Source organism: Vulpes lagopus, chromosome 1 (assembly GCF_018345385.1).
Source record: "Vulpes lagopus strain Blue_001 chromosome 1, ASM1834538v1, whole genome shotgun sequence".
NCBI lineage: Eukaryota > Metazoa > Chordata > Mammalia > Carnivora > Canidae > Vulpes > Vulpes lagopus.
This window is the reverse complement of record NC_054824.1, coordinates 85454000-85480838: the sequence shown is the minus strand read 5'-3', so window position 1 is coordinate 85480838 and position 26839 is coordinate 85454000. Positions and strand designations below refer to the sequence as shown.

Below are 26839 nucleotides of genomic sequence, written 5' to 3'. Positions count from 1 at the left end.
AAGTTCAAATACTTTAATGAAAATATATTTTGAATGATAAAAGATCTATTCACACATTTTACCCTAAATACACAGAAATGCATATATTTAAAAAATTAGAAATTATTTTTAAAAACTGCCCTAAAGACCGTCAAAATCATAAGGATGGCACATGTAGATATCCATCACTAAATGTTATATGTTCAAAGAAGGAAATACTGAAGGAATTATCCTTATAGAAAACAGTATAGATCAATTATTATTTTTCCTCTTCTTTTTTTAACCTGAGAGATGTGCAGTAACTATTAGTAAATGAAATTGTTTCTGTAGTTAATACATTTTAGTTAGCCAAGCCAACCTTCTGATCAATCTTCTAGTCACCAAACATTCTAAAGGTGGGAAAAAATGGTTTTAACAACTCAAAGATGAGTCTATTTATATTCAAATTGTTTTCAGAGACATTGGTCTCCTAACACTTTAATAGCTCAGCAAGATATAGATGATTAAGGTATTTATATAATCAGATGGAAAGTGAATACAGTTATGTCAATAGCTAGAATAATTTCCACTGAATGAGTGAATGAATAAATAAATCAAACATAAAAAGGCAATGTTTAAAATTGATCAATATAAAAAACAAAAATGATAATATAAAAGAATTACTTTAGATATATAAATTATTAATATCAGATAATTATACTTCAAAAGAAAGAGAATTGTTTTTTTTTTAAGATTTTATTTGTTTATTCATGAGGGACAGAAAGAGAGAGTCAGAGACAAAGGCAGAGGGATAAACAGGCTCCCTGAGGGGAGTCTGATGCAGGACTGATCCCAAGACTCCAGGATCAGGACCTGAGCCAAGGTAGAAGCTTAACCAATTGAGCCACCCAGTGCCTGAGGAATATGTAACAAAATTCTTAAATCCTATAGTTAAAATAACAGTCTCCTCCAAAAATATAAAGTTAAAAAAAATTAAAAACTTAAAATCTCCCAAATTAGTGTTGAGAGTGCCACAGTATTTATAAAAATAAAAATCAGGTTTTGAAAAATCGTTGTTGCTACATAAATTTATAGAGAACAAAATCATCTTTGATTCAGCCTCAATTTTAAATATAGAATATTGGCAGTAAGAAGGTGCTCCCCAAACCGTCAGGTGAATTATATACTGTGATGGGAAAAAATAAGAACCTATAGAAATGTAGTACAGCCTGATTCAGATAGGAGAAGTCTGTGAAGTTCTCCCTGAGAAGGTATTTTAAAATAAACAACAATATCGTACTTTATGGAATTTGTAGTCTAGCAAAGAAGAAAAGCGTTCAACTAAAAATTACATAAGCACTTACATATTTACGACTGAGGACTATTCATTATCATTGATAATCACACAATTCCATACTTAACTCATTTGTTGATACGACTCCTCAGCCTGAAAATGATCTCCTTTCTCCTTTCAAGTGTCTTATGTCCTATGTTTCATGTTATTTCAAGGCCTGGTTCAAGTCCCATTTCTTATTTGCAGCTCACTGAGATGTCTCTCTCCATGGACTATCTTTATTACTTAATGACTTATTCAGCAATAGTAAATGGGTTTCATTTTACATCCAACTTCCATCAATTGGTAATGATTGTCTAAAGTGTTGTCTTCAGGAGGAGTTTTAGATCAAGTTCTAGTTTAGTGGCAGAGAGAACCATGATGGGTTGGTGATGTCCTTCATGGGCACTGAGGGGGAGCAGGACATGTGGTCCAGGGCAGTCATTTTACAGGAGTGCTGTTATTTTCACTTTTACAACATTCATTTGATACCAAATTCAGGTCTACGGGATGCATTTAACACTGAGAGTGCCTTATTTTATTTTTAAATTTATATCATGTTTCTTCAGGAATCCCATAAGATTCCTACAGTCAAGGACCATATATAACTCTTTATGTCCATAGCATCTAGGCATGCCTTGTAAAGTAGGCATCTGCTGATGATAGTGAAATGACTTTTTTTGGCATTCACTCTTTTTACTATTATTCACAAACTCATCTTGTCTCTTGGTTTCTCTCAAAAGATTATCAATGCCAAAAGCATGTAAAAAAAAAAAAAACATAACATAAACATTAAGTAAATGTATAGTCTTTGTCATCTCTAGGTTCAAATGAAACACTAGAAAATTGGTAATATTTGAAGGTTAAATATATGCCTACCAAATAACACAGTGGGATAAAGAGAAGATAAATACACATTTTTAATGAATTTAAACCTTTTTTAAAGATTCCAAAGCTGTGTCTTTTAAAATATATTTTATATTTTTAGTATGTCCTAGAATTTTTATCCTTTTTTTAGTAGACTGCATCTTCCTGCACATAATAAGTGTTGAAGAAATCCATGTCGATTAGTTTAGAGTTACATTAGAGAAATAGTTCCATTTTACATTCCCCCCTGCTAAGCAAATGTATTTATCATATTCCATAACAGCTCACAGTTTGTTATACATTAACTGCTCATTCTCTGTGCCAATAAGACTGTGCTGGAACAGCAAATGAATTTGGGGCGTTCATTTAAATGATTCTGCAAACCACAGGCTACCCAGTTGTCTAATGATAAGAGAGCCCCAAAGCCACCTGATCACCATTATACTCCCTTATTTTTTTGGACTCGCATGGTCAGTACTGTCAGGATCAGGATCCCAATACTGAGAAGAGTGAGAAGGAAAAGTATACCTCAGACATAATCATGAAAGGGGGCTTTATTAATTCAGGCACCAATGATGATGTGGTTAGGTTGGAAGGAGAATGGAATATAGGTTTGAAGTGCTTTATCTGCTCCAAGACCAATGCTGGTTTTGGCACTTCTCTCACTCTAGTGAGTTGCAAAAAAAACAAGCAGGTGCTAGCAATCTGAGAGACCACATGCCAGCTACAGCTGCTTCAAACTGATTCAATTACATCTGCCTGAATAGTCCCAGGACATCAAACCAGTTGAAGAGATCCATAGGTTGCAAGGAGACCCAGTCTGTCCTGAGACAACCACCTGCAAATCTCCAGGTTTGGATATGAATGATCATTCTATCCCCAGGCACAGGAAAAAAAAAAATGAGTGGGGGGACAGGGAATGTGATATTAATTCACTTGGTTGGAGCCAGCACAAAAGGCCCCTTCTAATTTTCATGTATAAAATCTGACAGTAGCTGAGGTCTTAAGGATACCTTGAAACAGCCTGATTTTGTGAGAACATTTCCCAAATCATTGGGTACAGCACATTTACAGAACATGCTCTTGGGATCCGGACTTCGCTCCAAACCTTGTTTGTACAAAAAGGGGCCAAGCAGCTGGGAAATTCTGGAGTGGAGTGTGTCCTCATTAGTTCCCATCTGCCACCAGAACTCAGCTCATGGCAAGTTTGGCTAAGTCCTGGTGTACTCAGGTCCAAATGTGGGTCAGTTTTAATTACACTATACAGAATTCAGTGTGCAGTTTTTAAATCCTTATTATACAGCACAGAGGAATGGGCAGCTCTCCAGCTAATCAATTTTTTAAAAGTACATATATAAAATTTTTAAACCAGGGTAGACAGACAGTGGGTGGAAAAAATATCTTATAAATGAGTACAAGGGTTACTTAAGAGAATTATTAGTGAAATTGGGTCATGAGCAAGTTCTGCTTTAAAACTTCAAAGTCAGAAACAAACTGTTCCATTGGTAAGATAGGAAACTTAAATAAGGTACACAATAACCCTTGCTCTTTGGTTTGAATAAGTAACAAGGCTGCAGCCAGTTTACAGTAAACACCTGCAGAGGCACTGGCTTTCACACAAGCAGAGATATTTCCTATTCTGTCATTCTTCACACCTCATCCCTTTCAATGTTTATCACTCATGGCAGAGACTGCAAAAAAAGGGGAGAAAATCACAAACTACCTGTTAAGAGTGAAAAACAAAGATGAGGGAGAAGAAAGAGAGAAAGGAGAACAGAGGGCACATGTGCTGAGTAGCAGACGCTGGGCATGACTAGGCTCTCAGTGCTATCCACACAAACTGGGGCCAGAATCAACCCATGTAGTCTATGTTCAGAATCCATCCTGTCCAAAAGCTTCATCAGGTGCAGGAGAATGAAAACACTAAGCCTTCAAAGACAATAATCAGCAAAACATTCAGGAGTGAAGATGTAGGGCAATGCTGGGCATTTAGCAATAGCACAATACACCATTTTTTGATGGATAAAATGTTCATTGGCACAAGCCCTAATGAAGACCACCTTCCCCTCCCCCCAAAAAAGAACCTTAAATGAATGCCTAAAGTACAAATGTTTTGGAGGCTTTTGACCACGTTGTCATGAAGCTCATCCATTAAAAATGCAGCCTGAAATTCTATGGGTTCAAATATTAGCAATTTGACATGTACTAGATGTGTAATCTTGGAGATATTGCTAATCCTCTCTGAGTTTAAGTTTTCTCACCTGCAAAATAAGGAATAATATCCACCTAATAGATCGTTGTAAGGCTTATCAATAATACATATAAAACATCTGTAATACAAAAGTCACTCAGTAAACTTTAACTGTTAACCCAACTGTTCTGAGTTAAATTGAGCCCTCCCCTCCAAAAGAAAAGAAAAAAAAAATATTGGAGTACTAACTAAAGTACCATAAAATGTGACCTTGTTTGGAGATAGGGTTTTTACAGAAGTAATAAAGTTAAAATAAGATAATTAGAGAGGGCTCTAATCCAATATGATTAGTATCCTTATAAAAAAGGAAAATTTGGACACACAGATAAGCATGAAGAGATGATAAAGACAGGGAGAGAAGATGGCCATCTATTAAGTATATAAGAGAGAAGCCTGGGACAGATCCTTTCCTCACAGCCCTCAGAAGGAACTGGTCCTGCCAAAACATTGATTTCAAACTTCTGGACTGTGAGAACAAAAATTCCTCTTGTTTAAGCTCCCTAGTTTGTGATGCAGCCTAGCAAACTAATACCCAAATAATTAAAGATTTTATTAATCATCAGTGTTTACCTTGACACATCATGGTCAAAGCTAGACACTTGACATTAGGCAAGACAACTTTATGAACTCTGCTGAATAATAGTCTCTTCCACATATTGTGCTTTTTCCCTTCTTTTCTGATTGCTGTTCAGGCAGATACTGCTACAATATAAACAGGATGGCAGGAAAAAAAACTGGTTTACTATCATTAAGATCATCTAGTTTTTATTAAAGATAATTAAGGGAAAATCATACACACAAATTCATAATTCACTTTTCTACTGTTGAGGGAGTTTGCACAGGAGAGTATCAGAACACGTTACCACACTAATTCCCTTCCCAGGAGAAAAAAGAAAGATTTATACAGCCATTTACTCATTGCCAACTATGTTCCCTAAATCTGAGGCTGCTTAATTGTGCCAACCTTCTCAATAGGACCACCTAGTTCACTAGGATGCATGTAAGAATACATGGTTCAGTTGGGGAGGATGGGTTCTTCATTGTTTGCAAAAGATTGGTTTTAAGGGTACCTGACTTTCAAAAGAGGGGTGATAGTTGTCTGGGAGTTGTATCAAGAGCCCTTCCATTGAAAGGTACATTTCATAATCACAGACTTTGAAGTGGATGTGATTATCCTCATCTTATGTTTCTCTTTTTTTTTTTTTTTTTTTTTTTTTATGTTTCTCTTTAAATAGCCCCAGTCTTCTATAGAAATGGTAAGTCTAGGGGTGCCTGGGTGCCTCAGTTAGTTAAGCGACTTACTCTTTGCTTCAGCTCAGGTCATGATCTCTTGGGTTGTGAGACTAAGCCCCATGTTCAGTAGGGAGTCTGTTTGGGATTCTCACCCTTTCCCTCTCCCCTCACTTGAGCCTGCTCTCTCTTTCTCTCTCCCTGAAATAAATAAGTAAAATCTTAAAAAAACAAACAAACACACACACACACACACACACACACACACACACACACGAAAGGAGAAAGAAGAAAATTAATTTGTAGGGAATACTAATGAATGTTGTGCACCAAATAAAGCATTTTGCATATCTAATTAACTTCAATCCTCCCATCTCTCATTTAAAAGATAGATGCTCTTATCACCATATTTTAGACAAAAAATTGAGGTTTAGTAAGGTTAGGCAACCTTGGTCAGGTCACATAGCTACTGCAGTGTGGAACTGGGATTTCAATGCAGGCCATTTGGACTGCAAAGCTCCTAAATTCAAACTCAGGCAAGAGATTTAGAGTCCAGATATCCTAAAAGGTATTTGCAATTCATAGACTCCTTTAAAACATCTGAAGTCACATAGATAGTAGATGTCTTGCTAAACCTGACTCAGTTTATTCTCCTTAAGAAGAAATCAATTATTCACAAACACAAACTTCAATAAACTTCCATCAAACTAATCCCATTATAAGAATACCTGAGGGTCCTTTAAATTCAGTACAGTGATAGTTTTTTTATGATTAGAATTCCAGCAACTTGGCATAGTCCATTTAATTCCTGGAGATAAGTGATATACTCTCAAATCTCTAGAAGGAAGGTATTCCACATGAGGTATCTTACACAGACCAAGAATCAAGAGCTCTAGTTTCAAATTCTGTATCTCTCACCTACTAGACTATATATCATTGACAAGTACATGAACTTTTCTGAGCATGTTTCCTCACCATGGATATAATAAAGATGTTAGATGGATGACTATTAAGGTTTCATAAAGTTCTAACACTATGACATTTAAAATCTCTTTTAACCTATAAGAAGTAGAGGTAGCATCGGATAAAACCTCTAAGAAATTATGTGACAATGTTCAAGTGAGGATCTCTGGTCTCAGGCAATTAGATGATCTTTCCTCAGTAGCTAAGTGATAGCAGTGGTGGTAGTGATAGGAATAATATTAGGATAGCTAACATTTATTGAGCACTTGCTATGTGCAAACCACCTAACTGAGAATTTTGCATGTGTTGCCTGATATTTAACTTGACACAACAGCATATGAGGTAGATGTTATTATTTTTCCAATTTTCCAAAGAAGTAACAAAGGAACAGAAAAATTAGGTAAGTTGATTGGGTCTATACTCATAGTAAGTGGTGAAACCAAAAAAAGCTCTATTGACATATCTTTGTTTCCCGTTCCAGTCTGTGTGCTCTCTGAGAACAAGAACTTTGCTTTATTCTTTTACCTTAACACCATGTCTGGCAAATAGTAGGTATCCACTTACTGTGTAGAATAAAAAGAAGAAAGAAAATGAGGAAGGGAGGGTGAGAGGGAAGGAAGGGGAAAAAGAAGCATATTTAGCCATACTATATCCTTAATAAACATTGATTTTCTTCCTTTATATCTTTAATCCTGAAATCACAGAAGAATCTACAATTATGCCCAGGGATCCTGTGGCTTGGCGACTTCTCCTTCCTGGGGATTCTATACTATAATTTCTGGTACAAGTCAGTGAAGCAGCTACAGTTATCTGGTTTAGTATTCTAGCTAACTGATGTTCTTGCCTCATCTTTTAACTTCAAATATTGAGACTAACAAAGAAATATAGTTTATTTGAACACACTAAGGTTCTGGGGAAAAAAAAGAATGCCCTTGATACTGGCCTCTCACTCACTGGTATAAACCAAGGTGAAGGAAAAACTGTTCTCAGAAGAAAGATACTTCCAAGCCTAACAGTATCTATGAATAATAATAATTGGTGGTATCGAAATTTGAGAAGCCTAAACAAAATGTTTTGATTCACTAGATACTGGCACATTCTGCAGCCTCTGCCATTGTCATGTGACTGTCACATGTGGCACAGGATGGATTTCTAGAGGAGCCTATCCAAAGCAGGTCTTAACTACCCTATTTTGACTTTACCCCTACTTGGCTTTATCTCTACTTATTTACAGTTAGAATTTAGTGAATAGCAGAAACCATAATTATAAACATGTATACAGTAAACCCAAGGCCCGTTACTTATGTTTAGCAAAAACAGTTACAGATTTTTAATATAATCTGATCTTATCTGGCCTGAAGAAAGTTAACATACATTTTATTTTTGTGTATACAGTGAGGTAGAGATTAAGAAAGAGGAGGGGTGGGTGAGAGAGAGACAGACAGGAAGATGGAGAGGAAGAGATGGAGAGAAAGTGATTGCTCAGGAATACCTATGGCATTGATCATATAACACAGAAGATTGGTTTATTCCTATGCTGCAAAGTATTTCTAAAGTGACAAGTAACTCAGTCATTGAATACCTCAGCATTGTGTGAAAAATAGTTATAAAGACTTTTCTCATAGTCAGTAAAAATAAATATAAAGCATATTGCAAATAGTGTGATGTAAATTCTTGACTATAATGAGGATCAATTCTTACATATTCATTTCTCATTTTAAGGACAGAATTTATCAGTAGTCTCATCTCTGTCTAATCAGCAGTATGAAAACTAAAGGAAGTCCAAAGACCCATCCAGAATATATAACAAGTAACAGATTTCTAGGACTCCCTAGTCCTCTGTTTCTAATACAACTCCAGACATATTTTAATCATGTACATATTCATTCAACATTTACTGACCACCTACTTCGTATGAAGCATTGTATTAAAAGGCTGTGGATAATCCTCTACATAGCTCAGTACCTGTGTTTCCTACTCCAAAAGAGGTTAAATTTATATTACAGTGATTAAGAGAAAAACAACAGCTTAAATGGATCAATAAAAAGAAAAGATACACCAGCTCTAAGATTATGTGTTACTAAATATTAATGGCAACTCCTTAACTTTTTATTAAGATAGCATTATTAAGGAAAATAATGCAAGTTGTCTGAATAAGTTTTCAACATCAGGAATTTGGGACTACCAAATAAATTATTTATTTAAATACTTGTTATATAAGTTGCCACTTTTCATATTGCATTTAAAGAACTTGACCTAATTAGTACAAGCTATGGTCTCTAATAGCTTGTCTATACTAAAAATGTAGATATTTTTCAGAAAGTGGGTAGAGCTATTAACATCTAAGAGATCAACACTTAGAGGAAAAAAATACCAGGTGACAAGGATTTGGTAAAAGTAAAGGTTAATGTTCCAGCCTTAAAATCTACATCGGGATTTTAGACCCTTTTCTAAGACTACCATTATGTAAGTTTTACTTTTTTCCCTCTCTCACTTCCACTCAACTGCAATAGACACATGCAGAATTCAAGAAATTATCTTACAATATATACTTAAATTTTCTGAATATGCCCCATGTGTCCACTAATAGCCAAATGCTTTCAAATCTGTTCAGCTAAATGGATCAATAAGTACATCCAGTCTCACATAGTGGGGTTGCCAACATGGTGAAACCGAGCCAAACACAAAATATCTCTACCAGGACAAAAATGATTATCCACCCAGTACTCCAGAGAAATCTACTTTCCCCAGGTATCCCTTAGGGGAGTTAACATGCGCATTATCTAGGGCAGTCAACAGCTATTAGAAAAAAATATATTTGAGACTCAGATCAAAGGATTGGGAGAAAACAGTGAGTTTCATAATAAACAATGTAATAGTTCAAGGTCGACATCAAATTATAATCTTTCAAACTCAGAGTACACAAAATACGTAACGGCTAGAGCAAACTGCTAACAAGCTTCTCTGTGCGCTCGCTCATATGACACAGCTGCAAGAAACAATTGAGCAGGTGCAACCAAGCTTTTGAGAATTCCTGCCTGTTGCCCAGGAACCACAACACCGCACAGTTGAGATTTTAAACAGGTGCAAACATTTTTTTTTTCTCATTCCTCTAGTGCTTGAGACAGTGCAGCAGACAGTACATCTGCAACCACTCCTTACCTAAAACAACCACCACAGAAAATAAACTCAAAAGCGGTAAAAAAGAAAAAAGTTTGAGAATAAAACAATAATGTCAAAAAGAGTGGTTCTGCAATAGTCTCTGACCCCGTATCAGCAGTCGCTTTAATAATACAGTTCCATGAAACACTTCTCTAATCTCTTCACCAGATGAATGCTTTGTAATTAAAATCATTCTGCTTCATCAGATCTTAGAAATGTTTATTTGATTTTTACAATAGAGTGAAATGCAAGGTATGTATAAAATGCACTCTTCTTGGAAGCTGTCAATATTTGTAAGTGCTCAAAAATTAACATTTTCACATTATGAAATCTGTAAGCAATTTTAATACACAAAACTGTAGTAACTTGTCAGTTAACACATAGATTTACATAACTATAGGTGGTTCATATACATACCTGTGCAGCTATGGGGCACAGATGGACGTGCAATTTATCAGGTACTCTGAAATGCAAAGCAAACGTATCATATAAGTAAAAATTAATTTTCTAACTGGAGCCAGTATTTGTGCTGAGGCAGTTTCTGCAGAGAAGTAGAAAAGACAGCAGTCTTTAAAGAGGTGAATAATTTTATATCTATATTTTCCCCAGAGGATATTTCAGACCACCCCAAATTCATACGTGTGAATAAACACACACAGAGACCTTAGCAGTGTTATCAAAAACAAATACCAGCAAGGGACTAAGACTCACCACGGCCCCTAAAACGAAAATGCTTTCACCAGAGGACGAAGCAAACACTTAAAAATGATTTTTTTTTTTTTTTTTGGTATTCTTCCAACACTATTGCCTTCCTAAAACAAACATGACGGCTACTCTCTAAAATGAAACCACACAGATTCATCTGCACTCAGTTTGGATGGAACACCGGTGAGGAAGAAAGGTGCTTTTGTGGAGCTGTCCACAAACATCCATAAATAAATAAATAAATAAGAAGTAAACTTTGAATGTTCATTAACTTTAGGTTACAACAGCAAATAGAAAAGAGATTGCTTAGCTACCAGAGGGAATACCAGATATAATGCCTCAGCCCAACACACTTTGAGAAAACTGCCAGTGAAGTAGGTAAAGTAGGTATCAATACAGAAGGCAACGTAAATCCAGCTCAAAGCTTGCAGAGTTTCAATTAGCCCTGAAACATATTTGTACGTAGGTGAAAATTGTATTCCAACCTGCGGCCTCTGGCTACTTTGACCCTTAAAAATATTCCATAATTCTTTCTGAAAGCAAACTTAAGTGTTTAGTTTATATACCTCTAAGCAGAGTTAATGAAGGTAACATGAAAGTTAGTAGGTCTACACACTTGCTTCAAAGTGTGTCAAGGAAATAATCAATTTTGATGGTGATTCAATGAAACACCATCTTCATGCACTTCTGATGGGACTGTGAATTGCTAAAAATTTTCTAGGAAATTTCTAGGAAACTCTAGGTAATAAGTTCAAAAATTTTACTCAGTAATTTTAGTTCTAGAAATCTATTTTGTATGACTGAAAACCATAAATCTACAAAGGAAATAACTATTGTGATAGCAATAAACTAAAAGCAAACTAAATGTCTAACAATGGAAAATTGATTAAATAAAGCATAGCATACATCATAGAAAGGAATATTTTGCAACAATTCAAAAAATAACTTGTGGTAGTATAATGTTATATAAACATATAGGATACCAAATTGCATGGACATAATGAAACTGTGTAGATGAGGAAAAAACCCAGAAAGAACATACAAAAATATGGAGAATGATTGCATCTTAGATAATTAGATTACAGATAATTTTAATGTTTGCTTTTTACTTTTCCATATAGTTAGGCTCTACATAAACATTACTTTTCTAATAGGAAAAAATATTAGCTGGCAGGTTCTAGACTGCCATATGGAAATCATAAATCTAACCTTCCTAAGTGAAATAAATTAATTCAGTCACAATAAAATCCACTAAGTATACCTACAGTGAGAAACTCATCTTCCCTGCTTCCTCAGAGGGGTACAGCCAGGGTCTCTTTCATCCCACTGCTTTAGAATCTACACCAGTAATTCAATAACACATTTTTAATCATCTTAGTTAAACTTCTTTAATTATGCAGAGTGAAATGATGGCAAGAACAATTTAGGACTGCAAATCTGTTCAACCTATTATAGACTAATTTATTCACTAAGTCAACAATATTTAGTGAGCATCTAGTACATGCAAAGTGTTGTATTTGGCATTATGATATGCTAAAAGATAAAACAGAACATACCTTACCCTCATAGAGCTAACTATTTAAAGTGCAAAAAATATGCTCATATACCTTCTTATTAATTTTGCTGGAAACCCAAAACTGTTTTTAAGAGATAAAGTATTAAAAACAAAAAACAAAGCAAAACAAAAAAATATGTACATACAGCTCACATAGAGATGCAAACAATACCGTTTGAGGTATTTGTGACAGATATGGTACATTTTAAAAAAAGAAACCATATATCAAGCTTATTCTTTCATATTATTGCACAGAAACTGATATTTAGGTAACATTCAAGTAAAAGTCATGAGTACATGCGTGTATATCACTTATAAAATGCTCTAATTATTTGAGTTTGTTTCTTTTATGATCGACTTTTTGTTAATTGAGAATTATATAAAGGAGACCAGGTATGAAGGCATATTAATCTCACCTCAGATGCCAGATGTCTAAGCCTGTCTTAGATTATCTAAGGCTACATAAAACATGCACAATTACTAACAGGCTATTGTTATTTATTGGCGACCAAAGTAAATAAGTGGTTACTTGCTAACCTTGCCAAAGACACTGTTATGACACTACCAGGTAAAGGAAAGGAGACAGGAGTGGACAGAAGAACACTGAGGGGTCACCAACCAACCAAAGGTGGTGATGGGAGTGGGTGAGACCATTTTTGTGGTGCAGGTAAAGTGATGCTTCTTTCAATAGCAGTTCAACTTCCTTTTGGCCCGTAATCATAATGTAACCAGGATTTGTCCCTCTGAAGTGACACGCAATGGTTCTAAGGTTTGGTCAGTATGGTAAGCCAGTGCAAAGTGGTGACAAGAAGGAAGAGAAGCTACTCATGCAATCAACGATCTGCAGATCTGTGGCTCACAGAGTTCGGCACAGCAGCAGTTATACAAAGTAGCACTGTGGTTAAGTGATTGGCTTTTGCCATCAGATAAACCTGGAATCAAATTCCAGCTCTCTCTCTTCAATCGTGGGGTCTCGAGCAGGTGACATTTTCCCTGTCTGTAAAATGAAGATCATGTTACCCATCTTTCTAGGATCGTTTGTGTCTATTACCTGTTAGAGGCATTTAAAGGAACTGGCACAGTGCCTGCTATAAAGTGAGCATTATTAAAGGGAAGCTATTAGTACTGCTCTGGTCGTCTGAGAAAAGGAGAGGATATCTGTCCCTTTAAGTTAAAGTGCTAACCTAAGCAGGCAGTAAGGATGTAGAAAGATGGCTTACTCAAGATATCACTCTATGTTCCACAGCTCGCTGGAGAGCCAAGTCAGGTGCTGGATGTTTCTTGAATCAGCAACAATAGTAATAGCCACAATAAGCAACCCTAACCAGCCTTTTAAAGCACCATTTCTATTATTGAAGAGGAAGACAGTATGGTCATAGTAACATGTACAGCAATAGTGCCCATTTTTCTGAGTGAAAAATAAAGGCTTATTTTCCATACTTTACAGTCAGGGAATTGAAAATAAGGATGAGGGGCAGCCCTGGTGGCACAGCGGTTGAGCACCACCTGCAGCCCGGGGTGTGATCCTGGAGACCGGAGATCAAGTCCCACGTCAGGCTCCCTGCATGGAGCCTGCTTCTCCCTCTGCCTGTGTCTGTGCCTCTCTCTCACTCTCTCTGAATAAATAAATAAATAAATCTAAAAAAAATGAAAATAAGGATGAAATAAACGTAATTATTCAACAGGAAAGAGACCAAGGTGTTGTGGGCTCCTTAACAGTTAATCACAAGTCGCAGAATCACCTTTTTACGTTTTCTAAAGAGACCCTGCAAATAACCCAAGCTCACATATAACACAAGGTTCGAATATAGAAGTAAAAAAACATTATAATCCATTTTTCTGTCCAGGTTTGGAACATGTAAGTGAAGGAATAATGATGTTCTGACAGTCCTTATTTCTGTTTTGATTTGGAGGACAGCACAGATCCAGAATTGTTAAATGGTGTCTTCGGAATCCCATGCAGATGACATAATCCCTAGAATGGTTTGGGTCACATGAGGGTGAAGTTGCTATCAGCACCATTCCAGATGGGGATATACTATAGAGGATTTGTGTTAAGTTCTTTTTACTCCTAGGCTGGCACAGCTGTATTGCCCAATGGGAACTGAATAAGTCCAATTCTGTGCTGTGAAGTGCAGCAAAGTTTATCTTCCCTCCATACTGGTTAGGCCTGGCTAGAGATGGAAGAGGGGGGCACTCAGTGGTGCCTCATGGGCCATTAATAAATCGAATAGCTAATTCATTTAAGGCACTGTAAAGGGCCTCAGCAGGGTCTGCAGGGGCCAGTGGCTTCACAAAAGCGATCTGAACCTACATTTAGACTATAAACTACTTCCCCAGTGACCAAGTGAGCATCCTTATGATCATTTTAAGTGCTTTACATTTCAAGTTCGACCTATTTTGAGAAAAGACAATTTGTAAACCAAAATATTTTTATTTTATTTCATATGTGTTACTTCTAGACCCACTACTGAGCCGAGCTGAGTGCTGTATCATTAATTATATTGTTATTATAAAATGCTGAATTTAATCATCAATAAAGACAATTTCATTTTTTAAAAGATTTTATTTAAACAATTTCATTTTTTTTTAATTGAGGTGTTTTAATTTCTGTGGTTTTATCTGCACAATAAGCCTATGAAGAGTAAGAGGAATTATAATTTTAAAAGTAGACTTGAAAAACTAATTATGCTTGTTTTTGTAAATTACAAAGCTAGATTTAGCCCTTCACACTTAAACAAATCTCTCTTCCTATCAGAAAGAGGAAGTATGAGAAGCAACAGTTATCTATGTATCAACTCTGTGAACTGGAAATAGATAAAGGGCAATAAGGAAGGAAAAGGAAATCATACGATAGATACCCGTTAGGCCAAGAGCACAGTTGGTCTGTCTACACCTCCGTCAGACCACTACATGTATGAAAAACTAAGCATAAAAAAATGCTGTTTGAATTTTCTAGTATTAATGGCTACCTCTTAAAACAATTTAATATCAGATTTTACATATAAATGAATTTGAACTTTCATGTAGAAACCTGATCTATAATATACTGTAAATAACTCTATTCTGTAATCCCCACTTCACAGTATATTAAAGAGAAAGTTTTATTAAATAGATGATATTTTAAAACTTTAATTCTTATACCAAAACTTAAGAGCTAGTCAGGAAAATGAACCAAACTAGAATTTAGGTAAACATTAAGAATTATATCCTCATTTACAGTACATATTGAAGTTATGATTACAGAAAGGATTTATTCTTGGGCAATGTGAAAATTCTACTGACCTGCATGTACAAGTCCCTGAGGTATCAGTTTAGACATTTTCCTCCTCTAGAATATGATGTTCTGTCCTTAATCTTGTCATAATAATCATAGCGTTGCATTGTAATTGTCTATCACATAAGACCATAGGTATGTGAACAGGGGTTTTGTCTTATTCACTATTACATCTCTAGTCCTTAGGACAATACCTGAAAAATGGTAGATACGGCCTAAATATTGGTTAAATAAATGCTGAATGGGGATGCCTGGGTGGCTCAGTAGTTGAGTGTCTGCCTTTGGCTCAAGGTGTGATCCTGGAGTCCAAGGATTGAGTCCCACATCGGCCTCCCTTCAAGGAGCCTGCTTCTCCCGAGTCTGCCTATGTCTCTGCTTCTCTGTGTGTGTCTCTCATGAATAAATAAATAAAATCTTTAAAAAAAAAAAAAAGAAATGTTGAATGAATTGTGTTACAATCTATTCCTGATGATTAAGAAAATTCACATTGCATAAAAAAATAAGGAATTACATTCCTAAACAAATTACTTTTCAATCCTTAAAGGACTAACCTACTGAACCTCTTTTCTTTTACTTTCCATCCTACTTTTCTTCTTAATCACTACAAAACCAAATGATGAGAATCCTAGTCTCAAATGTTTACAACAGATTAGAAAGTCTGGTTGGTTTGGCCCCAGGGTGGGCAGGGGTGAGTGCTCCAAATCCCCCATTAACAGCCAGCTGGTACAGTATGATAGAAGTTGAGTCAGAGTTCCCTCAAAGAGTTCTGCAGCCTCCAACCAATTGTGTGGTTCTTCCACTCTCTCTGAGAGGCCACCTCCAATTGATGACAGACAGATCTCACCATTATTTTATTCTTTTGTAGCATTTGTAACAGTTTGAATTATTCATGTGGTTATTGGTTTATGTGTTTATTCTTTCTCACCCCCACAAGGTTGTAGACTCTATATAGAGACCACATTATTTTGCTTGGCACTCTATATCCAGGGTCTAGGTTAGTGCCTGACACACAATAAACACTCAATAACTATTAGTCAGATGCATAAATATGAGGTTTGGAGCAGCAGCTTTCAATCAAAAGAGACTATAAAATTAGGTAGGTAACAGCTACCCCTACCGTTGTTTTTTCTACATTCCAACTCTGTCTACCACTTGGAAACCTCAGTGCTGTAAGAACGCTTTTATTATAAATCCCATTCAATCTATGGCAAATCAGGAAAACTTCAAAAGCAATTCCAGGTAGGCTGAGGTGGAATATCTAGGAGAAGTAATGGAATTATAATGAGAACAGCAAACACTTCCAATTAGAAGTTTGGGGTTTGAATTCCAGCTTACTAAGTGTGTATCCTAGGGGAACTTATGTAATCTCCCTTATAGTTTCATCTTATTTAAAATGAGGGGATTTTTTTTATAACACACAGAGTTTTTAATGGCGATTGAATGAGATTATATATGTGAAAGCAGCTGGTAGTATAATTTATGGAATTTAGGAAAAAGGGCTCATTACAAATTAGTTCTTTCGCATTGGCCAGCCAGTCTGTAGCAAGATAGAGAGATGATTTGACTACAAGCCCAGGCACAGACATTTTAATAGAGAAAAAACAAGAGCTCAAAGAAAGAAATAAAGGAGGTGGTAGGACTATAACTAAAAAACATAAGACAGAGTAGTAAAATATAACAACAGTTAGAAATGGAAATAGATTTAACATGATAGAAAAATTGCCAAGAAATCTATTAGCTTTTCCCTTAAGTGACACAGCCTTTCCCACATATAAATAAAATAATTGCTACTATTATAGTTAGGAGAAAAATCAACTGAAATGTACATTAAACACATATTAGAGATTTAACATTCTTTGCATGATTTCACATGCTAGAAACTCAGCCTGTGTAAATATAGCCATGAACTTTATTATTTACTATGATAAAGTAACAGCATATCCTCCTGTATGTACTACCTGCAGAGTTATAAAAGGCAAATGTGTACTTGCTCTTTAGGTACAATTACAAGGCAGCAGAATGTTGAGTTAGGCCCTTCCTTTGCATTCTGTGCTTATCAGTGGTTACCAACACTGAAAAAGAAATTTGGTATCATGGAAACTTTATTGGAAATTCTTTTTTCACACTTAGGTGCTTTCATTTTTCTCTCTGCTTTAGTCAAACTTACATCAGCTCCTCAGTAAATTGTTTTCTAAATCATTATCTTTGTGTGTGTTTGTGTGGGTGTGTGTTCTTTGGTCTATTCTTACATAAAGAAAATAAGAGGTCTTAGATGCATTGCATATCAAAAATAACCACCATGCCTCCATACTTCCATCTCAAGGAATGCCAATCTGATATCAAAAAGTTCATCAAAATAGTCCATTTGAAATTATAGCCTTTGCCCATCTTTGGTGATACAATGCTTTTTAAAGTTTATGTTCTCTTTAAGACTGTCATCTGCATGAGGGCTGAAATTGTGTCTATCTTGTTTTATTTTATAGCATCACCAATATACAGGGATAGGCACTCAATATGCAGTCACTGAATATTTCATTCATTTATTAAATGAAAATTTATTGAGTATTTACTATGTACCATTTTTCTATGTAGTGAACATAGGAATGAACAAAATAGATGAAAACTTCTGATCTCATGGAGATTACATTTTTTTGTGGCAAGTGACAATAAGAAATATTAGTAAAATATATATAGAATGATAGACAATGGTCCATGCTAAGGAATTAAAATAAAGCTAGGGAGGGAGAAATAAATGTCGAGATGGGGTATTTGGGGGTGAAATTTTAAATAGGGTAACTGATGATAACATCATTGAAAGATCATATTCAGATAAAGACCTGAAATAAACGAGGGCATGAGTTAGGAAGATATTCTTGGAGAAAAGGTATCCAAGCCATAGAAATAGACATGGAAAGGCCCTCTGGGAAGAGTATGCTCTCCTGTTTCCTATAAAATAGCAGACTAGGGTCACAGAGAAATGTTCCTTTTGAAACACAGACGTGTTATAAAAGAGAAAATACAAAAACACATGCACAATTTTTTCAATGTTTGATCTATGAGAAAATTTTTTCAATGTTTGATCTTTGAGAAAGAAATTAAAATTCCAAGATGATAGGAAGAAAAAGGAATATAAAGGACAGGGCATTTGGCATATGATTACAATGTTACCACAATACCCAGGCATGTTATCCAATTCAGTAATAATCAGGGGATCTCAGGGACACGAGGCGGGCTTACAACCACTGCAACCACAGAGAATGACCAAGTAATATACCTAGAAGTATCAAATCTGCTCTGCTAAGACACCTTCAACAACCCAGGCCATGTGGGAGTAACGTAGAAAAAAAAAAGAATAAGTATTCACATATCAAAAATATCATATGAAGAAAGGTTTTTCCATAAATAAGTTAGCAGATACTTAAAAATAAGTGTTTTATGTCAAACATGAACATTAAGTTAGAAAATGGATAGAGCATAGTCTGAAGATCTGAAGTGGCAATATTAATTTCAGACTTTAATGGGATAAACACTTAAAATAATAAGAAATTTTACTTTTTTAAAAGAGTTTGTTTATATTTAAGAGGGACACAGAGACAGCAACAGAGAGCACGCGTGGGGAGAAGCAGGCTCCCACTGAGCAGGGAGCCCAACACAGGGCTCAATCCCAGACCCAGGGATCACAACCTGAGCCAAAGGCAGACGCTTAACCAACTGAACCACCCAGGTGCTCCCAAATGATAAGAAATTTTAAAAGAAAAAGGCAAAAATAAGGAGAAAAAAAAACACAAAAGAGGCAAATTTGATTTTAAAAGGAAGACATGCATAGAATTGAATTTTTATTAAAATTAACATCTGAAATCAAGCTATATCACATTAGATGTAGCTAAAGGAAGAATTACTGAATTGAAAAATAAATTCCAAGGAATTTATCTGGAATAAAAACATGAAAAACATAAAAACAGATTAAGGGATAATAAAGACAGAATAAAAAGATCTAACATGTGTCTAAAAAGTATTTGAGAATGGGAGGAGTTTGAATTTTAAAAAGTCCTATCACATGCTGTTTATGAGAGACTTAGCTAATATATGAGAGAATGTTTGAAACTACAAGAATGGTAAAAATTAAGGTAGGCATAGTAATGTTTAAGAAACTAGATTCTAAGTGAAAGCATTATTAAATCATAAAGATGGTCATTAAATAATGAAAGTGAAACAGTTATCTCCAATAATTAGAATTTTTTCTTAAAGCTTCAAATAAATAACAGGTCAAAGACTAATGAAAGCTTGAAAATTATAGAAAATATGTAGAACTTAATGAAAATGGACACAACATATAAGAAAACTCAAAGGATGCACCTAAAGCAAAGGAAAATATATAGCTTAGATTTTTATGTTAAAAATTAAAAAAGTAAAAAAATATCAATTTAGAAAAGGTACAATAAAGTAAAACCAAAAATGCAAAGGCAGGAAAACAACAAAATAATATCATGAATAAGTGAAATAAAAACCAGACCTAAAGACAGTTAATAAAATGTGGTTCTTTGAAAAGACTAATAAACAAATTGTTGGGAAGTTTTATTAAAAAGAAGGTATGAATAAATAGCATTAAAAAGGAAAAAAGAACAAATTTGTTTGGAGATTTAAAATAATTACTGAATACTATGTACAATTTTATGTATTATTGAAGCTAAATATTCAAGCAATTTTAGGACTTATATGAAAAGACAATTTTATTGAAAAACATAACTGGCAAGAACCTGGGTGGCTCAGTTCATTAAGTGTCTAACTCTTAATTTCAGCTCAGGTCATGATCTCAGGGTTGTACGATCAAGCCCTGCTTCCAGCTCTGTCCTGGGCATGGAGCCTGGTTAAAATTCTCCCTTGGGGATCCCTGGGTGGCTCAGCGGTTTGGCCCCTGCCTTTGGCCCAGGGTGCGATCCTGGGGTCCCGGGATCAAGTCACAGAGCTAATAAGTGGCAGAGTTTGGTGTTAGCACTCTAAAACCTATTACTTAAAATACTACCTTCTACTGTTTCCTTATTTTTTAAAAATTACATTCAAATAGGACACTATGTCTTTATAACACTATATCTGAGTTTTGAATGCAATATAATTTTGGATTTCAGCAGTTTAATTATGATACCCCTAAGCATTGTTTTCTTAAAATTTATTGTTTGGGGTTCACTAAACTTCTTGTATCTATGTATGTCTTTCACAGAGTTTTGACCTTTATTCTTAAAATATTAAAATATTTTTGTCCCATTATTATTCTTCAATTACCTATATGGTAGATCTTTTTAAATGTCTTCCAATCTTCAGAGATTCTACTTTATTTATTTATTCTAATTTATTTAAGATAATGTATTTTTCTATTCTAAACTTTCCATTTTGTTATTCTATATCTATATCTATAGGTAGGTAGATAGATAGACAGATAGATGTAAAATTCTCTTTGAGATTTCCTATCCTTTTATTCATTTCAACAATATTTTCTTTTACCTCATTGAGCATAATTGTAATAACTCCTTTAATTTTCTTACCTGATAATTCCAACATCTGGGTCCTTTCAGGATTGTCATCTGTAGATTTCCTTTCTCTTAAGAAATAGAATTTGTTGGGGTTTTTGTTTTGTTTTGTTTGTATTTGAACTAATTTGGAGTTTTATCTTGGATGTTGTCAATGTTAATGGTGGGTACTCTGAATTTTGTTATACAGAGCCAGAGACTGCTGGCATACTTTTGTTTTAGCAGTCCATAAAGTTGGTTAGTCTCAAATTGCAAACTTGGTCCTGTTCTGTTCTCAGTTGGTTGCTTTCAGTATATTCTATACATATGTTGTTCAAGAGTCAGCCAGAGTATTAAGCACAGTTTATATACAGAACTTGAGGTCCCTCATCTCTATACCTTTCCTTTCTTCACTTGATCTTAGCCAAAAGGCTGAGAAGTGATCGATCTCTTTCCTTTCTTGAATCCCCCCTCACTCTCTGGCATCTGTACTCTTGGTCAGGTTTCCTCCAGTCATTAAGCAGAGGGCTTTCTTTTGGAATTTAGTTGCCCCATTGCCACTACAACTGCAGATACCCTCAGGAAAAGCCACAAAAATGTGAAACTCCCCCCACTCCATACCAGTTCCTTAATCCAAGTTTCAGTTCTCTTCTAAATCTTCCTACTAATGTCCATATTTCAAAACCTTCAGATGTATTTTGTTTTGTTTATTTTGCTTTTGTTCTGAGTTTATCATTTTTATTTGCAGGTAGGTTATTGGTTAGAAATTTATTTCTCCATGCCAGTAGCAAAACTCTTTTATTATTAATTGAGGGAAGAGAGGACTCTAAAAAAGTATCAAGAAGTATAGATAAAAAATCATATTAAACAGGCTAGAAATATGTCACTTGCTTCTGGGAGAAGACTGAACACATGAAGAAAAGGGGCAATAGAGTGGGTAATAAATATAAAGAAATATGTGCCACCAAATATGAATAAAAATGAAATTCAAATATATCAAATCCTCAAAAGTTTTGGAAATGGAAAAAAAATGTCAGTCAAATGTTTCAAGACCAACATTTTTCATCATATCTCAGAACCAAAGTAGAAAAAACAAATAGATAAAAGAACCTCTGTTCAAAGGGTTCTTTTTTTGCCAACACTTACAGCAATCCACAACACATCTCAAAGCTTGAAAAACTATCTCAAGAACTGACAATGATTAAGTTCCCAACTAAATTGTATTTTCTAAATTAAAAACAAGCACATACTCAAATGTAACTTTTTAAAATGAAACTAAAGCACATTTCACTTTATAGATGAAAACAAAGGCCATACATCTCTATCATTACAAGATCTGTTTTAGACTTGACACATTATAGGACATGATAACATCTAGATAGTAAGAAAAAAAACCTCATTGAAAACTCAGCAAGAATCTAACTTCTTTAAGAGATCTATCATTTGAAATAATTTCATTATATTCCTTTCTCCTTTGGTATGCCTCTGGATCTAATTCTATCAGGATATAGTGAAAAACAGTCTTCCTTCAGCCATCAGAAGATATGGTTCCACCATTACGTAGCTGTGGGACCTTGGACAAGTCCCTTCACCTCTCAATGTTTCAGTTTGCTCATGTGAATTGTGAGGCTTGAATAGATTGTTTCCACTTTCCAACTGCAGTATTCTATGATTATATACATAGCCTTATTTCTGTATTCTTCAATGTTATAGGCATTATTGTATTATTTCTGCATAACAGGTCTGGCAAATTCCTCAGATGCCAGGACTATGGAAAAGATTTCAGAAGAGATAAATTATCCTCTGTAGAAAAGTGAGGAGAAAAAAAAATACAGTCTCCAACATACAATTTCAAGTAAATCATCAACTGACATCTGAAGTTGTCATACCTACAAAGACAGGAACCATATTTATATCAGTACTTCAAGTGAGTGGGATAATTTTGTGAATGGTGTGTTAAAATAATTTTAAATGTGAAGATTAGACAATTGGACATTTTTCATGAATTTCAAAAAAAGATGCTATAATATTATTTAAGATTCTGAGAAATTCAGATATATCTCCTTATAAAAACTGCTTAGAAACAAAAAGTGGGATGATAAGTAATGCAATGCTCTTTACAACTGCCTAGATTACACGGATTCAAATAACCTTAATAAACATGCATTAAACACCTAGTTGGTACAAGGTACTATACTGTCTCCTGTGAGACACATACATATAAGAAAGAATTTTACATCTGCCTTTAGGGAGTTTATAATTTATAAGAAGCAGTAAATACTAGAGGGCATACAGACATAAAATATAAAGTGCATAGCAAGAAGAGGTAAATACTATGAATGAGGAAAAGAGAGAGCCCTGTATTTGGGCTTTGTTCCCAGTGGGGAACTAAGCAAGTGGGGAAAAACACTGCAGGAAGTGCCTAACCATACAGCTTGAAGGACACTCAGAGTTAGCTCCTGAGTAAGCAGATAGTGGAATGGCTAGAGCAGCCTGGAGAAACACAGACAGAGTTGCGGACCTAGAGGACCAGTAATCAGTTGAAGACCTAACAGGTGCCCACTTGGAAGATAAAATTCCTGTATTACTGTCCTGAAGGGACACAAGGATGACTGTGCAGCTGGGAGCTGAGAAAGGACAGAAGTAGAGTGAGTTCCCTGTTATGAGAAGAAGACTTCCAAGTTGAGAAAATAAGAGTAAAACCATAGATGAAGGAATTTTGAGTTTGTCTAGTTTTCTACCTCATGAACATGTCAATAAAAGCAGAAATTATATAAACAAGTAACAATTTTTATCAGTTTACAAATTCTGGCAGGCAAATTAAACCTGAAGATAAGGACAAAATTACCTTCAAGTTCCTGTTTACAACTTCCTATTCCCTAAAAGGCTATTTATATAGTTCATATGTGCAATTCAGTTGCATCCTTTCTAAGTCATTCTATTGAAAGTGTGAAATGGTTAGAATCAAATATTACTGGTTTTCATTTTGTTTTGAAAGGGCAGTAAGAACAAATTAATCTATAATCACACTAATGATAAGAATAAGAATTTTAACTCCTTCCTTTGAAATGAAGAGGCAAATACTTTAGCCAAGAGCTTGCAGGTTTAATTTACAATTCACAAAAATCTACAAACATAAATTATGTGGTGAAAATTTCCCTATTCTTACTTGAATATAACTGTAATATTTTGAACATCAGTTTTAGCAAAATGAATAAGAGTGCAACAGAGTTCAGATGAAGCTTATTTCTTGCCAAAATCCACATGAATGCCAAATACCTTCCAAGCCGATTGTGTGGCTACTTAGTACAGATGAATCCTCTTGCTCTCCTTTCAAATTAAAAAAAAAAAAAATTCTTCAGATTAGACACTTACCACTAAGTAACAGTCTCCCTAATCATGGCCTCATAGCAAACAAGAACTAAGGGAGACAGAGTGAACCCTTGAGGTCACTAGGGTACTATATTGTAGGTCACTCATGTTGTGCTTCTTCAGAAACAAGCTATAAGAGCAGAAAGAGAAGGTGTGTTATACTTTGCCCATGAATCTTCCTTTATAGATTGGAAGAAGGAAGAATGAAAGAAAGGAAACTAGTATTTAGTTATACCCTATTTTGGACTAGGCACTTAGCAAATATTTTGCTATTTAATTTTGTCACAATCAAATGAGGTATTAACACCATGTGATGCAAGAAAGGATGGAGTTCAAAAATGTAGTTATTTTTGTGACATCACATGTCAGCTAACTGGTGACACCATGACTTGATCCTACTTGACTCTGAAGCATCTGTTCTTTCCAATACATATTATTTCTATTCATGTTCCATTTTTCAAAAGTAGCATACTTCCTTAGGGTTGCAGCTCTGGAAGGCAGGAGATTCTCCTCAAGCTGTTTTGGGGCAGCCTTGTTCATCAGGGGTCGTGCACTGGAGTATATTAATGGTTCCCTCCTCTCCAGATCTAGTGTCATGGATCACCTATAATAAAACAAGTTGAAGGAGTATCTGCCTAACATACATCCTAGAAATTAATTTCAAAGGTGGTGAGCCTCACAACTAAGATGGTGGCAGCAGCCTGTCCAGAGGTTGATCAATGAAATATTGTTTTTGTTCCACTGGTGTCTGCTCTTTGGAGTCCCTGGGGTGCACACCACCATTGTTGGACCTACAACCATAGTCTTTTTCCCTTCCAGGCTTCTCTCCAAGCCAAACTCCTCATGTGTAGTTCTTCAGTATCATAGATATTGTGAAACCCTAGGCTTTGCCAATTTTCTACACTTTGAATCCCTTTTAGATTGTCTTTCTGACCTAGCCCCAACCACATGACCCATTACTTTATTCTTTTGTTAATACTCTGAATTCACTTTCTAGTTTTGCCCTGTCTCATTTACCAAGGTCTCTTGGTTGAGATCTTAAGATGAGGATTTTAGTGTAAGTAGTTTATTTGGGACATAACCTCAAGAAACACTGATAAGGAATAAAGGGGGGGGGGGCAGAGAAGGGAAATAAAATAGACTATCAGCAAAGATAACCATCAACAGACCCTCAGATCTCTGTTCTTGCATGTTGTCCCTCACATCAAGAGGCAGAGTTTGTTTCCCGCCATCTTGGATCTAGGTTAGACTTTTACTTTTGACCACAGAGTGTAGCAGAGGTCACACTGTGCCAGTTCTGAGCAAAGGCTGAAAGAATCCTGGCAGCCTCCTCTTTTGCTTTCTTGAGATGCAGACACCATGTAAAGAAGCTCTGAGTTGATTAGTGAATGATAAGAAACCATGCGCACAGAAAGAGGTCCAGACAGAACCCAGCTATCCCACCTGTTGCACTGAGGCCTCAGTCCTGTAAGTAAAGCCAGTGTGGACCTTCCTGACTGCCATGAGCTGGTAGTCAAAAGCAGCTACATGAATGACCTCTGGTATCCTCTGGCAGAACAGAAGAATGCCCCAGCTAAGTCCAGCCACCCCATATAATGTGAGAAAAACCAAATCCTTATCACCTTAAGCAACTGAGTTTGGGAGTAGTTTGTTACATAGCCATACAGGAAGCATGTGGGTAGTCAATAGGGGTGCATTTATTAGGCAGCTTATTGCTATGATGAACTAGAGCTCAATCCTACTGCATTATGCTGGCGAATAGTACAGAACATGCCTCACAGTTAACCCATATAAAGGGGGACGGTGCAAAGGTATTTATCCACTAACTTGCCACCAGTTATTTGCTCAAGGCTTCTTCTTGTGACATGAACTGCTTGGTATTTCAAAACTGCCCAAATTTGCTACACATCCAGGAAAAATGCCCTTAGGCAGAAAGTCACAAGTATCAACCATAAGAAGTTCTCAGTGACAAGAAATGCATAGTGGGGAGAAACAAAAAGAGTGCTGACACCAGTGAAGACCCAATCCTGGAGCACCTGCCTTCTCCACTCCTAGAGTTCAGAAGCTACAGAGGGCCTTACATACACAGAGTGTAACTGCTACCCGTCCTTGGCCTCCATATTTGGCTGGGCCCAAAGTGCCTTAACAATCCTCCTTCATCTCCCTAAAGCAACTCTCTCAATTTCTACATATGACATCCATTTCAAATCTTCCCTCTTTCCTGAAATTTTCCACTCCACTCCTGCCCATTCAGTATCTGCTACCCGTTCCAGTGAGAAAGTATAGACCCTTAGATCAACTTTTTGATACCTTACTTACAAACCCACTGCATTCATATCCATCTATTTCCCCTTCCCTACTAATGCCACAGGAAAGGATCAACCTCAATCCTGCATTCGTCCACCCACCTCACCATGACTGAAACCCTTTGCCTTAGGGCTTCTGTCCCTCTTACATAATTGCCAGATCTCTCTCTTAACACACAAATCTGGTCAAGCCACTGAATTACTGAAATCCTATTTATGATTTTATTGCTTGAAATACACTCTTTTCTTCCTCACCCATCTCCCAGATGCTTCCCTGACAAACTCCTCTCCATCCTTAGGTCTCAACTTAGCTATTTTCTCCTCAGGAAAGCCTTCTCTAACCTTGTTGTCTACCC

General features: G+C 35.8%; 1 protein-coding gene across 25 annotated transcripts in view; it reads right to left on the bottom strand.

Annotated features, from left to right (window-relative positions):
* ZBTB20 (zinc finger and BTB domain containing 20) overlaps positions 1–26839 on the bottom strand; it is a 770327-nt gene that overhangs the window by 557784 nt on the left and 185704 nt on the right. For 23 of the 25 annotated variants that reach the window (XR_005985640.1, XR_005985678.1, XM_041765260.1 and 20 more), the window contains one exon: positions 10182–10227. The exons of the other annotated variants lie outside the window; for them this stretch is intronic. The gene's annotated coding sequence lies outside the window, so the exon portion shown is untranslated. The remainder of the gene's footprint in view (positions 1–10181; positions 10228–26839) is intronic. 25 annotated transcript variants of the gene reach the window in all.